This window comes from Rhinolophus sinicus, linkage group LG07, assembly GCF_036562045.2.
Source record: "Rhinolophus sinicus isolate RSC01 linkage group LG07, ASM3656204v1, whole genome shotgun sequence".
In the NCBI taxonomy this organism is placed as follows: Eukaryota; Metazoa; Chordata; class Mammalia; order Chiroptera; family Rhinolophidae; genus Rhinolophus; species Rhinolophus sinicus.
In genome coordinates, this window is record NC_133757.1 from 59970138 (window position 1) to 59986205 (window position 16068).

Sequence of the window (16068 nt, forward strand, 5' to 3'; positions counted from 1 at the left end):
GAGAACCGTCCACGTCCTTCCACCCCTCCACGGGGGTCCAGCTCTCCGGCAGCTGCTCCTCCTGGTCTTCCTGAGATTGAGTGTTCATACGCACAAACTGCTCCACCGCCCTTCGGGGAGCTTTGGCTGGCACCAAACCCTGCTCGCTGCGCCATTTGTCGTGCGGGGTGTCATTCGTGGTCTCTGGTCCCGCTCCCCACATAAGAACGCAGGATATGGTGAGGCCAAAAAGGAACACCCACGGAGCCATAGGTAGGGGAGTCATACCACTATATTCTCTCTGGCGGCACTATACTCTCAATGGAGGCTGGATCCACACTGTCCGCAAACCGCCATCCACACTTGCCAACCCAGCCGCCATCTCCTTGCTAGCCCCCATTCTTCTCTCTCCTCTCCCTCTGTAGCCGCAGCAGTTATATTAGCGGCTAATTGGCCAACTGGCTACAGCTGACGGCCAATCAGCCACAGCTGACGGCCATCTACTACCCGAGCCAGCACTCCTCCACGTGAGGCCGAGAGCCTGTAAACTACTTTCTGGGGCTCTGTCCCCACAATGGGTTTTCCGTTTTGGCTTCACCATGTCTTGCCTTCTTATGTAGGGAGCAGGAGCAGAGACTCCGCAGGCTGTACCCCGCATGACAAATGACGCAGCGAGCAGGGTCTCCTGCATGACAAATGGTGCAGCGAGCAGGGTACGGTGCCGGCCAAAGCTCTCCGAAGGGCAGTGGAGAAGTTTGTGCGTGTGAACACTCAGTCTCAGGAAGACCAGGAGGAGCAGCTGCCAGAGATCTGGACCCCTGTGGAGGGGTGGGAAGATGTGGATGGTTCTCCAACCAGCATAGGCTGGAGAAAGCGAAGGTCATTGCGACCCTGTGGGCAGGGAAGTGCTTGCTGAGCCCCTCATCCCCAGGTTGGGGAGGATTTGGAGCCCTTGCCCTGCAGAGGGGACACAGATTGTGAGGCTCACAGCCCTGGCGAATGACTATGGACTATGCGGAATTGTCTTCTATACCTAATTTAATGGACCGCTTGACTGTTTGCTTGGGAACATACCACCATGTAATGGAACTGGCAGATGTTTGCTTTTCTGTCTTGACCGGCCACCATAGAGAATATGTAAGCACCTTGACTGTGAGCCGCTGTTGTTCTAGCACGGTACCCTGAGAGGCCCAGAGACAGTGTGTCATGAAGGAGACCCTGCTTGCTGCGCCATGTGTCGTGCGGGGCGGCCTGCGGGGTCTCTGCTCCTGCTCCCCACATAAGAACGCAGGATATGGTGAGGCCAAAAAGGAACACCCACGGAGCTATAGGTAGGGAAGTCATACCACTATGGTCTCACTGGCGGCTGGGTTGGAGGCAGGACCCACACAATTCTCAACCCTAACTGCTCTGCTTGTAGGCTCAGCCACCATCTTCTTGTTAGCCCCCATTTTTCTCTAGCGTAGCCACAGCAGTTATATTAGTGGCCAATGGCTCACTGGTTATAGCTGACGGCCAACTAGCCACAGCTGATGGCCATCCAATCACAGTTGATGGCCATTTACTACCTGAGCCAACACCTTTCTATGTGAGGCCGAGAGCCTGGAAACTACTTTCTGGGGCTCTGTCCCCACAGAATGGCAGTGCCCTGAGAACCCTGGCTGAGCCCAGGAAGTCTGACTGTGCCCAGAGAGAGTGGCAGTGCCCTGAGATACCCTGGCTGTGCCCGGGGAGACTAGTGGTACCCTAAGAAACCCAGGAAGTCTGGCTGTGCCCAGAAGTACTGGTGGTGGCCTGAGAAACTCTGGCTGTGCCCAGAGAGAGTGGCAGTGCCCTGAGAAGCCCTGGCTGTGTCCAGGATATTGCATCCACCTCCAGGCTCCTCGCCCAGGGACCCTCGCAGAAGATGCTTGTCACATAGATTGTGAGGCAAGACCCTGTGGGGGTGGAGTATGGAGACAGAGCCAGAGTGCAGTTTCCAGGCTCTCAGCCTCACATGGAACGGTGCTGGCACAGGTAGTAAATGGCCATCATCTGTGATTGGATGGCCATCAGCTGTGGCTAGTTGGCCGTCAGCTGTAACCAGTGAGTCACTGACCACTAATATAACTGCCGTGGCTGTGCTAGCAGAAAATGGGGGCTAGCAAGAAGATGGTGGCTGAGCCTGCAAGCAGAGCAGTGAGGGTTGCGAACAGTGTGGTTCCTGCTTCCTGTGTCTCCAACCTAACCGCCAGTGAGACTATAGTGGTATAACTTCCCTACCTATGGCTCCATGGGTGTTCCTTTTTGGCCTCACCATGTCCTGCCTTCTTATTTAGGGAGCGGGAACAGAGACCCTACAGGCCGCCACCTGCACGACAAATGGCGCAGTGAGCAGGGTCCCCTGCAGGACATGTGTATTGTATATAATCTTACAGCAAAGTCATGTTTCTAAACAAAATCAACCCCATTGATAGAATATTTCATTTCAGCCAGAGTGTGTCTTTGTCACCTTGTCAAATAACTGATTTGACTGATTTGTCTCTTCCCTCAGAATAAAGTTTGTCTGGATTGATCAAGCAAATAAGGTTTATTGACAACTTGTAATAATAGCAGGGCCATTCTTTATCTCCATGCTGGCCTTCAAATGAGGAATAGGTGTGTACAAGGTCACCCACACTCCAAAGAGTTCCTTAAAGAAGGTGACACTGGTAATGAAAAATCTAGTTAGAGTTAAGGCATAATTAATGACTGGAAAAAAGTCTGGATAGATTTCTTCTGAAGAAAGGGGCTATGCCTTTATAATCTTCCTGCTATGGGTAACCTATGGGGCCAGTTAAAGGCCATGTGCATTGTAGTGAGGAATGTAACTGCAACTGTGAGGGAATGGATGGGGAGATGACCATGTCCCTGTCTTGGCTGCAGTTATTAGAATCCATTTATTGAACATGCATTTATAGAGGAAGCACCATGTGCCAGGAAGTGTTCTAGGTGCTGAACACAGCTAAAACTTCCATCCTCATGGAGCTTAACATTGATTGTGAGGAGACCAACTAAAAAATAAGTAAAATATAATATATAGTATGTTAGAAAATGATACATAATGTGAAGAAGATAATAAAGCAAGGAAGGGGAATAAGAATGGTAGATGCTGGAATGCAGGAAGTGACAATTGCAATTTAAAATAGGGTGTTTACTGAAGACTGCAATGAATAGGTAGTGTTTGAGGAAATCAGACTTGTCAGAATTGTTAAGGTGAAAGGACAGCAAAGAGGCACCCTGGGTTTTATGTTCATGCGGGTTAGTGATCAGGCTGGGGAGGAAAAAGGCTGGAATGCCCAAAGCCTTTCCTCCCAGAGAGAAGGAGCCATCTATAGACTGAGAAGCTCTCATTCATGTCTGAGGCCTCTATTGCTGCTGCTCTGAGAATAGACTCTGGAGGCACATGGTGAGGGGGAGTAAGACATGTGCAGCCAGACCAGGTAAGTAACCAGATGGGAATAGTGGAGAAAATGAGGAATGGCCGACTTACAGAATGATGTTTCAGATTGTGCTCTGGCTTCACCTACAGATTTAGGTAGACAGGTGGTCATTCTGCTATAAAAGACCCAAAAGAGAAGTTCTAAAAAACTTGAATAAAATTGACAGGGCCTTAGGTCAAGGACCTTAAGGTGTTTTAGCCAAGTTTAATGTTGGAATCATGAGTGAGAAGACACATTTATAATTCCTCAAGCCCTAAAAGTGAGGCAAATAAATAAATGAATAAATGAGAGCGGTAAGGGACATCTGTGAGAGTGCTATGGCTCAAGGACAAGAGCGACAGTGGTGACCTGTGTTTGTGGGGGTTACAGAGCCCCCTGACATGTCTAGTGTGGGGGAGGAGGCAGAAATAAGAAACCTCAAGGAACCTCATGGGTGAGAGAGGGTGTCAGAAGTGCAACGCCTCCAAGAAACAAGGTGGAAATGTGGTTGTCTCACCCAGGTCAATGGGCTGAGCTTTGTGCAGACGGGAGGGGGTGATGGGTGGTGTAGGTGGGGGAGGTAGGAATGGGGGAGGACACGAGATGCCAAGGGATGGTGTCGTGCAGGAGACCCTGCTGGGTCTCTGCTCCCACTCCCCCCACAAGAACGCAGAATATGGTGAGGCCAAAAAGGAACAGCCATAGGCAGGGGAGTCATACCACTATATTCTCTCTGGCGGCACTATACTCTCACTGGAGGCTGGATCCACACTGTCCGCAAACCGCCATCCACGCTTGCCAGCCCAGCCGCCATCTTCTTGCTAGCCCCTATTCTTCTCCTCTTCTCTGCTAGCGTAGCCACAGCAGTTATATTAGTGGCCAATGGCTCACTGGTTACAGCTGACGGCCAACTAGCCACAGCTGATGGCCATGCAATCACGGTTGATGGCCATTTACTACCTGAGCCAGGCACCTGTCTATGTGAGGCCGAGAGCCTGGAAACTACTTTCTGGGGCTCTGCCCCCACACTCCACCCCTACAGGCTCTCGCCTCACAATCTACGCGACAAACATCTTCCGCGAGGGGCCCTGTGCAAGGACCCTGGAGGTGAATGCAATATCCTGGACACAGCCAGGCTCTCTGGGCACAGCCAGGGTTTCTCAGGGTACCACCAGTGCTTCTGGGCACAGCCAGATTTACTGGGCTTCTTAGGGTACCACTAGTCTTCCCGGACACAGCCAGGGTTTCTCAGGGCACCACCAGTACTTCTGGGCACGGCCAGACTTCCTGGACTTCTTAGGGTACCACTAGTTTCCCCGGGCACAGCTAGGATTTCTCAGGGCACCACCAGTACTTCTGGCACGGCCAGACTTCCTGGACTTCTTAGGGTACCACTAGTTTCACTGGGCACAGCTAGGATTTCTCAGGGCACTGCCACTCTCTCTGGGAACAACCCGACTTCCTGGGCACAGCCAGGGCATCTTCAGGGCACAGCCAGACTTCCTGGACTCAGCCAGGGCTCTCAGGGCACTGCCACTCTCTGTGGGCACAGCCACACTTCCTGGGCTCGGCCAGGGCTCTCAGGGCACTGCCACTCTCTCTGGGCCTCTCAGGGTACCCTGCTGGAACAACAGCGACTCACAATCAAGATGCTTACATATTCTCAATGACGGCCAGTCAAGACACAAAAGCAAATATCCCCCAGTTCCACTACATGGTGGTATGTTCCCAAACAAACAGTCAAGCTGTCCATTAAATTAGGAATGGAAGGCAATTCCCCATAGTCCATAGTCATTTGCCAGGGCTGTCTTGGGGGTGAGGGACAACCTTGACCTCACCCGTATCTCCCATGGAGGACTCAGCAAGCCTTTCCTCCTGGGACAAGTCCCGCATCCGGGCTGCCTGAGCAGGAACTTCCCGGCCCACAGGGCTGCAACGACCTTCGCTTTCTCCGGCCTGTGCTGGTTGGGGAACCGTCCACATCTTTCCACCTCTCCACGGGGCTCCATCTCTCCAGCAGCTGCATGGCTTTTCCTGTGCTGGTGGGAGAACCGTCCACGTCCTCCCACCCCTCCACGGGGGTCCAGCTCTCCGGCAGCTGCTCCTCCTGGTCTTCCTCAGACTGGTTGTTCATATACACAAACTGCTCCACCGTCTTTTGGAGAGCTTTGGCCGGCACCATACCCTGCTCGCTGCGCCATTTGTCGTGCAGGAGACACTGCTGGGTCTCTGCTCTCACTCCCCGCACAAGAACGCAGGATATGGTGAGGCCAAAAAGGAACACCCATGGAGCCATAGGCAGGGGAGTCATACCACTATATTCTCTCTGGCGGCACTATACTCTCACTGGAGGCTGGATCCACACTGTCCGCAAACCGCCATCCGCGCTTGCCAGCCCAGCCGCCATCTGCTTGCCAGCCCCCATTTTCTGCTAGCATAGCCACAGCAGTTATATTAGTGGCCAATGGCTCACTGGTTACAGCTGACGGCCAACTAGCCACAGCTGACAGCCATGCAATCACAGTTGATGGCCATTTACTACCTGAGCCAGGCACCTGTCTATGTGAGGCCAAGAGCCTGGAAACTACTTTCTGGGGCTCTGCCCCCACAGATGGCCTAATGAAGGTTTTCTTTTTGTGAGAAATCAGTGAACACACAAAGTGGCTCCTCTCTTCCTGGGAATGACTCTGACTGAAGATGATCTTTTCAAGTTCCATTGTAGGAAATGAAGACTGGTTCCAGGTGAGCGTGATTCCCTGTCTCCCAGTCCAGGTGCTGAAAAGGGAGAAGGCCCATCCTTCACAAGGCTTCCTCCCCGCAGGAGGGCTGCACTCATCTCAGGGTAATGCACATCTTTCACCCGGACAGAGTCTGGGTCCGACTACAGTCAGAGCTGGTTTTGTTAACCTTCCAAATCCTTCAGGCCAGAGCTCAACCCTTTGCAGTGGCCTGAATATGAAAGTGAAAGGAAATAAAGGAAAGAGGAGAGAACCTACACACATTAGCCATTTCCTCTCCATCGGGCGTCATCCCAAATACTCCTCAGATATTATGGTATATAACTCTTGAAACACCCACGGAGGTAGGGTCTTAAAGGTGACCCTATGAACAAACTGAAAACAAGTAAGTGACTTAACCTAGGTCGCCCCCAGCCTGTTTCACACCCCAACTTCATGATCACCCAGACTCACCCTGTTGCCATCAGTGCAGGTTCTAGGAAGGGGATATTCAACCTGTCTCTCTGGAAACCGCCTGCTGGGAAACATTTCACGTGTGCCGTGGGGCTGCTGCTGTCTATGCCCTGCCTGGCAGGATCCTACAAGGTACAGAGGAGAGGGACCGAGGGCAGGGACACTACGTACATCCTTTGTGAAAGGTTTTGTACTCAATCTTTTATGTACAAGATTTCATTTAGCCCCCACCATAGCTCCATGAGGAAGATATTATTTCCGTAAGGACGCTCAGAGCGTGTACCCAGCCCAAGAGCAGCTTTTCTGGGAGGCGGGCAAAATCCCCCGTATTTTTCCAAATTTCATGTTCACTGGTGCTTGAGTCCTGGGGATCCTCACTGGTTTCCATAAGGCCTTGGGGCACCTGGGGGCTTTTCATCAAGAGGCACAGAAACTAAATTCAGAAAATCATACTTGTCAGAACTGTTAAGGTGAGAGGACAGCAAAGAGGCACCTGGGTTTTATGTTCATGCGGGTTAGTGATCAGTGGGGAGGGTGGATTGTAACCCGTTCACTGTCAGTATTCAAGAGTGACAATCGTGTGGGGCTCCAAAACCCAGCTCTACCACTCACTAGCCGTGGGACTTCACACGTTACCTGGACTTTCTGCTTCCTCAGCTGCGGCTATATTGGGTATCAGAACTTGCTTTGTCCCAGGTTTCTTATGAGGGTAAAAGGAGACCCTGTTTTGCAGCATTTAGTAGCCTGCTTATTGTGCGTGGGTAAGTCCTAGGAGTAGTACTGGCTGCTGAATAACTAGTACTTGTCACCATAGTCATTTCACTGTCAACAGCAATTTGCTCTCAGGATCACATTTATTTGGAATTGTTTAGAGTCACCATTGGAAAGGAGAGGTGGGAAGGGAAGGAAAGGAACAGGAGACAACACAGCAAAGCTGGTAGAGGATGCTTGAAAATGCTGGTGGGACCCCATTGCCATGTGTGCAATCACGTTAGCCCAGGAGGCTGCTGGGAACCTTCCTAGGAGGGTAGGGCCCCGAGAGCGAGGTGATGAACTCCCAGAACTGGGACAGTGGTGATGTAAAGGAGAGGACGCAGTCTTATTTTATGTGCAGGGTCATTTTCTTACGAAAAGTGTTATACGCCTGGTGCCTGGCAGGGCTTAAGCATGGTTGGAGACTGACCTGGCTGAGGGACTCCACCTCCATTTCTGCTTCATCAAGATGTCAAACCATCTCCCGTCTGACCAGCCAGCCCTCCCCTTTAGCATGTGTAGTGGGCCAGGAGCCTGGGGGTGTTTATCATTCAAATAGTCATACATTTTCTGCTTGGCATCCCTCCCCCCAGCCCCCACCCCCAGACTCAGCACACATCCACACAAACCTTCATCCCTTCTGGAAAATCCTTTTCTGCTCTGCTGGCTTTAAGAATCATTATTTCTATTGTGTTTTCTACTGAAAAAGACAAGAGAAAGAAATCTAATCCTCAACTCAGGCCTTGGCTTCTAATTATCTTCTTAAAACCATTCAGGTTCCTTAAGCCTTTTATATTGGTGGCCTCAGGACAATCTTCCTACTGTCTGATGTCAATTTTCAGTGAAGCTTTAATACCTGCTGATGCATGTGAGGCAAAGGGAACTTTGCTTTAAAAAATGTATTTATCAAAACATGGTGCTCACGTACACATAGTCTCAGCTTTAAGTCTCGCTTCTCCTACTAGGAGAAGGGGTAATTTGGAGTGTTTACTCTTCACAATGCAGGCCCACCTGAAATTTCATAGGTTTATAAAACAGGAAAACTCGCAGAAGCCAAGCTCATTTTAAAATATAAAATAATAATTTTTTAAAACTGCCTCTGCTGTTAGGCTGAAGGCAGCTCACCTGCTCATTTGTCAAATCTGTGATTCTTATTGCTAACAAAATGAGAGAAACAGGCAGAGGAAAAGAGAGCAGAGAAAATGTTTATTTCAAAAGGGAAAATAAAGATTTTTTTTAACATGATAACTGATGCTCCCTCTCAATGACGGCAGAAAACACACCAGAAATCAGTCATTTTTTGGCAGCTTCTTTAGATACATCATACCTTAAAGATTATCTAAGTAGATGTGGGTTAAAGATGGGAAAATAACATCATCAGATGGCTCCATAGTCCACAGACTAGACCACCCTGAGAAGCCCAGCTAACCGCAGGATGTCAATAACCCCTTAGGCTGCCCTATAAGACCATCATGATCCCTCAACTGTTTGTGTAGCTTTGTCTCTTGTCAGTTCCACCTTTCTCTCATAAGCTGTGCTTACATCATATTGAGTCACATCTTTAGCTTCCTCAAACCATCTTGTCCCTGACACTTTCAGTTTGGCTCCATCCATGCTCTCCACTCTATCCTGCCTCAACCCTTTCGCCCTTGCCCACCTAGCAAATTCAGCAAAAATACAGCCTTTTCTGAGAAACCTTTCCTGACCTGCACAAGCAGCCTATGGTTCTTGCTCCCTGCTGTTTCTGCCCAGCTCTGTTGAGCCTCAATTATTGTCAAACAATAGCAGAAGGGATAGTTTCATAAAATATCCTATCTTTATATCTTTAGATTTTAGTGTGCTGGGCAGTCCTTACTTGTAGATTAACTATGCTGAGTAGGCCCCAAAAGAATTTTATGAGAAACTGCCATACCGGACACAAATCAACACTGAAGTAGTGAGTCCATTTAATTCAATTCAACATACACCCGTTCCCCCAATAGGAGCCAGGCACCGCACTGGCTGCAGAACTGGGGATTTACCAAGAGCTCCCAGACCAACTCTGGTCATCAAAGGTGCAATAAATTGAAGGAGGAAGCAGACAAAGCAACAATGTATCCTATTTGGGGTCAACACTAATATTTGGGGGATTTTATTTTTTCTGGTAGTGAGACCAACTGGGTTTCTTGTATTTTCCATGACAAGTAAGGACATTATTTATTTATTTAAAAAAGGAAAGAAAGAAAAGAAAAATATCACCATGTACCATCACCATCAGTTCATAAGAGAAAGGACAGACATGCCCCCACCTTCATCGCCATCAATGGATTAAACATCCTGGTGTCAGAGCACATGCTTAGCCAATATTAGTGAATAAATGGATGTGAAAACAAATATGATTAATAGGAAATAGGCTCCACTGAGTTAAAAATTATCTCCAATAATTCTTTACCCCAGCGACTATTGATCTGGTAGCAAGAGAAGTTTCATTTGTCAGAGGGGCCGTGGCCAAGAGAACAGTTTACTACCTTTGTGTGACCAAGTGAATTTGTCTTCAGAATCCTGCATATACCCTGCCTTCCTGCAGGCCTTAAATCCTGGTCTCCTTAATCCTGCATATACCCTGCCTTCCTGCAGGCCTTAAATCCTGGTCTCCTTAATCCTGCATATACCCTGCCTTCCTGCGGGCCTTAAATCCTGGTTCTACAATCTTGATACCCCACTGCCACCACCAGGATGGCAGAACCGTGCTCCAGTACCTCCCAACACCCACAGCTGTGAAAGCACAAAGATGTCTGTGGTCATCCCAGCACGATGCACACAACCAAGGAGGCCCAGCACCAGGAAGGTTCATTTAATAAATGACTCAATGACAGCTCTTCCTTCCTCGGCCCCCAACTGATGTGCCTAACTCCAGTCTTCCCCACCTTCTAGTCTTTCCACGGCGTCTCCCATTAAGCTTCCCTGGCCTTCTCCAGTTCAAAATCTTTAATGACTTTCCATTAAGCTCAGAAAAACGCCCAAGTCCTTAGATGAGCATTGAAAGGCTCCCATAATCTGACTTTAATGTATCTTTTCAACCTCAATGCCTTTCAGCAGTTTGTCTTAACTCCCCTGTGTATTTTCAGGAACTACTTTGCCTCCTATTAGTGTCTGTGTCTTCTGTCCTCTTCTAGGGAATGAGATAAGTGCCTCACTCACCCCAGCACAAAATCCTGCAAATACTAACTCAAATTATAACTCTCAGGTGAATGAATAAGGTAGGCATGCACAGGTAAATAAAGACTCACCTTTACTCAATTATTCATTTGTGATCTGCCCCATTTAATACAGCATTAGGTACATCATAGGAACTCAATGCATAGGACTTGCAAAAGGAAAGGGTAAAAGGCAGGATGGCAAGAAGAAAAGGAGGGAAGAAGGAAGGATAAAGGGAAGAATGAGCTCAAGCAAGGTCAGGGTTTAAACTCTATGACAGTCCCTTCAGTTAGGTTTTTTCTCTTGGACCACAGGGCAAAGGTGGGGTTTGGATAATGCTGGGACAGTAAGTGATTCAGACTCTACAAATCAACTCTGCCCATAGAGTCAGGGAAAGGAGAAATTAAGTCTCCAGTTATAGGTTGTGAGAATCCCTGTCCTTAGCAAAGGAGAAAAGAAAGCTGAATGTCTGAAGGGAAGGCAAATGAATGTTAGACACAGAAGTGCCCAGCGGCTTCCAGCCAATCTTTGCGTTCATTTGTTCTGTGTCCAGATCTTCTTCCAGATGTTAGTTCTGCAAACCAATAGTCCCAAGTCTTCAGCCATCATCAGACACTTGTTTGCAGTCTCACCACAGGCAGCCGCCACTCAAAAGCAACAACTTTCCATAGATGGCTCTTTTAGGTCATCTTCCTGGTTTACATACATTCTCAGCAAGTTTCAAATTATCCACCTTCTTCATGTCTCCAGGACACCCAGTTTGTGACTTTACTATGCTCATACACCTTTCCCTTCTAGACCTTGACTTACCCACCTCCTCCCACAACTGTGGAATGCTTAAGTACTGTAAAAAGCCCCTTATTCCACTGTACTTACAGTGGATCTTCTTCGTGATTGAACCCTAACTAATAGGAAATGAGGAGTCCTCTATACCCCCGATCTTCTTTAGGTAGAAAGCAGCCTGAGAATGCTACTCACTACAAATATAGATCATTTCTTATGTAAAGGGAGACGTATTATAATGTATGCAGGATTTGTTTTAATCCTGTATGGTAACACAGAAATGCCTCTCACGAAAGAAGATGTTTATATTCGCAGATCCCTAAAAGCAGGAAACACGCCATGGCATGCGGGACCATATGGGGAAGGGTCAGGGGTCAAGAGTCAGAGAGGGGGTGAGAAGGGAGAGAATGACCCAAAACCTTTATTGGGGTTTTCATAGGAAGGACCGTACGAGGCAGGGTAGCTATGGTGAGTAAGTCTAGGGTTAGACAATTTGAATAATGATTTGTGGGCTCTAAGCTACATGAGTAGTCCCTAGTTGTCCAGTATCTCTCCCTGGGTTGATTTAGGGCAGAGGGAATATTGGCTTGTTGTGTGAGAGTTTGATAAAGGAGATGGTTGGGGCCATGCTATGGGCTTTAGCCACTCCGTTTTCATTTTGCTTTTATGTTGCTCTTGGCAAATCTTCTACATAATATAAAAGTATATCTCCACACTCTTACAACAAAAATTTTAATTTTTTTTTTTGTGGACTGATGCCTCTGAATGAGGAGTTAACATGGTTTATCTGGTTCTAGCTGCTCTGCTTTCATTATGCTATTGTATTGCTTTTAGCAAATCTACACATCATAAAAATATATGTGTGTCTGCTTGCCTGAAGCTTGTTAATGTCTTTCCAAAGTTGCCTAACACATGATCAAGATTGTGCAGGAGACTCATCATGACTTGGGATCCAGATTAGGGCAACAACATTTGACTTGGTGCTCTTGAGCGCTTCCATTCCTCAACCCAGTAAGGCAACTTAGATTTGTGAGATACATGCACAAGTAGGTGGCCGAAATTAGTGACTAAACATACAAGACATCCAGTTAAATTTGAAGTTCAGGTAAACAATGAATACTGTTTTAGTATAAGCATATCCAATTTAATGTTTGGACATATTAAACTAGAAACATACTTAACTGGATGCTCTGTACTTTACCTGACAACTCTATTATAAGTTTCAGTAAGGTATAGGGAAGCTAGGCATGTTTCCTATGGTATTCATTCTTTTAAAAATTGTGTCTATTTTCCTACTTTTGTCAGATGTAGTAATGTGGTTTTATTTAACATGTAGCATAGAAAAGGCGATACAGACTTCTGGGAACCCAGAGCAAGAGGAATATCCCTCATATCTACTGGTCACTTACAATTCATCTAATATTTCACATACCTGATTTCATGCAATTCTCTCCACAACCCCAACAGATGCGAGTGTCACCATTTTGCTGTGAGGAAATGGACACGCAGAGGATTTGCCCAGAGTCACACAGCAGGTAGGTTGAGGCTCATCTCTCTGACCGATGCTCCCTGGCTCCCAAGCACATATGCCCGTAGCTCCAGCACGCTGCTCTCTAGTGAGGCACATGAGGAGCTTGCGGAGTGTGAGGAGGGAGTAAGCTCTTGCTGTTTTTCTGACACTTTTGTGATGCCAGTGTTTTCCCTTGTTGCCTGACATTTGAGAGGCCTGTTAATAACTATATACTTTATGGAGGACAAATAAAGGTAAGAAAGAAAGAGCAAAGATGTGGGAAAGACATAAAATATACCTCTGTTTTATTCTAGAAGGAGGAATAAATACTTATCCAGTGACTCAAACAGTCCCCTAGCCATTTGGTCTTGTCACATAAAAATGGTAGCAGATTGTCTTCCATGGAAAGGGAGCCTCGCGTGGGGATTGCTCTGCATTAAACTTGCTGTTAAGTGATCCCTCTGGTCACTCAGCGTCCAAGTGGAAGAGAGTCTATTTTTACATAGGAGAACGCTTTGCACAAACTAGAAATAGTAGGACTCCTCTTCTGAAGTTTCATAACAGGTCTCTCTGTCTTGGAATATTGCGGGAGAGAAGAAGAGAAGAAAGTGAGGACACAGTGCACAATGTCAAGTAAGCTATGGGGGCTGGTGCTGCGGAGTTCTGACCTATGCTGCTTGATAGGGTAGAGGAGTCTTGGCTAGAAAAAATTAGGCATTTAATTATAAAAATGCAGTGAAACATATCATCCCCATGTGGAGGTTTCCTTTCCTAAAAGGAGCAAGCCAAGATAGAGCCAAGATGTTAGCAGATTGGTATCTTTTTCTCAATGAAAGATTGATGTCCCTTAGCCAGGTTAAGTAACTCCATCCACTCTTGGCTTCTATTTTCCACCACTCCTTTTCTTATACTTGAGGACTCAGAGTAAACCGGTCAGCATTTACCCTTGAGCTTGACCTAAATCATTTTCTAGAAAGACGCTAACATGAAGGGAAATCCATGGGCCAAAGCTGAATGGAGCAAATGAATCACAAAATGCTTTTGTCCCTACTGAAGCATGTGGCCCTGATGCTTTTGGGAACCAGGTTACAAAATAAGGGTCTTATGACACTCATAGACACCACTCAGAATGCTTTTCTTTTAAGAGTCCACACTGGTTACATCACCACCAGGATTAGGACTTGGGAATGCTCACACTGGGCAAAAAAACTCCAACAAATTCACTAAATATACCTGTGCTTACATATTGATTCCCCCAGATAATTGTGGATGTATCTCTTCTGTTTTCTGCAAGACTGTTTTTTGTGTGTGTCTTCTGTGTATTTCTGGGACAGGAGCTGAAATTTTAATAGAGCTTCAAAGGAATTCATGATAGAAGTCACAAATTCAACTTACTTCCTTAGAGGACCTGTATATATAATGATTTGATATTTTGGCTACACTAGAAACTGCCTCTTATTGTTTGGTTTTAAGGCAGTTTTCAGGTTCAAGTGAGTTAGTATCTTGAACAGCAACTGTATGTCAGGTAAATGCAGTGTCAGGATCTGACAGGTCTTATGCCCTAGAGTCTTCCAACCCACTCTGTGAAGTGGACATCAGTCCCCCTGGCTCACAAGTGAGTTGACCTGGACTGAATAAAAAATGGCAAGCACATTAGCCCAAGGCAGTCATTCCAGGGGATGACATAGCAAGCATAGCTAGCCAGGTCTGTCTGGTTCCAAAGCCACGCTTTCTGTTGCCTCTCCTTTGCTACATGGTTCACTGAAGACCAGTTTGTTCCTATGCTGTTGGACTGGTGCCCTGTTCCTATTCTTACCACCTGTAACTGCCTGGATTCTTTCACTGAGGGTCTTCTCTTGCTCTGGAACCCACTTAGCTGTCCTCACTATAAGCTGGAAGTACGGAAGAATTAACTCTCCCACCTCCATGACTGCCCAGTCAAGACTAATGAAGTTGGTAGATGAATATCCACTCTGCTGCTCTTTGGTGAGGCAAGGTGTGTGCTGCATATACTGTTTCCCAGCACCCTTCTGAGGCCAAACCCCACCTCTGACATAGGTAGGTGCTTTGCTAACTTATCCTTTTTTGGCTGTCTTCACTTTCTTGTGCCATTTCTCCATCCCCCTAGTGGTGCTTCTTAGTTTATCTTTCACATTATTGTCTCATGGCCTAATTTTGAAGGAACTCCCCAAATGTGTGGCTTTAGAGATGAAGGGACTGAAGAAGTGTGGTGTGTGTGTGTGTGTGTGTGTGTGTGTGTGTGATGAGAAGGGTGAGAGAAGGTGATAGTCCAAGATGAGACTTGCCACTGCTGTCAGATTTCTACTTTTTCATTTGTAAATGTGATAAAAATACTTGCCTTGCATAGCTGTTGAAAGTATTAAATTGCATGATGCATGGAAAGCTGATGTGCATAGTTGTGCTCAATTAATGTTCAGCAATTATAGAGTTGAAAGGTCATGAACTTTGAGCTTGACCCGTATTAAAAATCTGGATTTAAACTCTGCATCTGTCACTTACTAGCTATATGAGTTTGGATAAATTACTCTGATCCTCAATGCCTTTATCTGTGCAATGGGCGTAAAGATATACTCCCCACAAAGCTGTGCTAAATGTTGAAATAAGCAATGTATTCAAAGGAGCTACAGACAGGACATTGTCAATTTCCAGATGATGGGAACACCTTTGCTTCTGCTTCTTCCATCTATTTAAGAATACAGACAAAGCCTTAGGTGTAGGGTGATTTTCCAGGCTTCTTAGTATTACACTAGCAGGAATTACAATTACATTTGCAATTTCTCTGAGTGATTGATAGGCATTTCATAATGATTTTATCAATTGGTAGAAGGTGAAAGTAACTCAATGATTAGCCTGGTTCTTCCATTAAAACCCAAAGCCCCAAGATATTCTCTAATTACTCACAAATCCCTGTTAGGTTTTATAGTATAATTGCTATTCATGGTCCAATTAAGGAGCAATTGCAAGCTGAGAAAAAAATATGCTTTATTGCTTCAATTTTGAAATTCGTGCATTTGGAGCCTACTCTACTCCTAATCTATAGGGTTCCCTATAACGTGATGCCCATGCTGCTACAAGGAGGCTTGTGGGACTGCCTTACCCTTGCCAGGCTCCTGCAGGAAAGCTCTCGGGCTGAGAGCAGAGCCTCAACAGGCTCCAACGTCTTGCAATCTAGAAAGCAAAAGGACAGATAGACAAGGGACCCTGCCCTTTCTGG

At 46.8% G+C, this 16068-nt stretch overlaps 1 long non-coding RNA gene across 1 annotated transcript in view; it reads left to right on the forward strand.

The window, feature by feature from the left end:
* The first annotated feature begins 13231 nt into the window (after positions 1–13231).
* LOC109461069 (uncharacterized) overlaps positions 13232–16068 on the forward strand; it is a 32566-nt gene continuing 29729 nt past the window's right edge. Inside the window, exons 1-2 of the long non-coding RNA XR_002139617.2 lie at positions 13232–13466; positions 14710–14891. This is a non-coding gene — a long non-coding RNA (uncharacterized LOC109461069). The remainder of the gene's footprint in view (positions 13467–14709; positions 14892–16068) is intronic.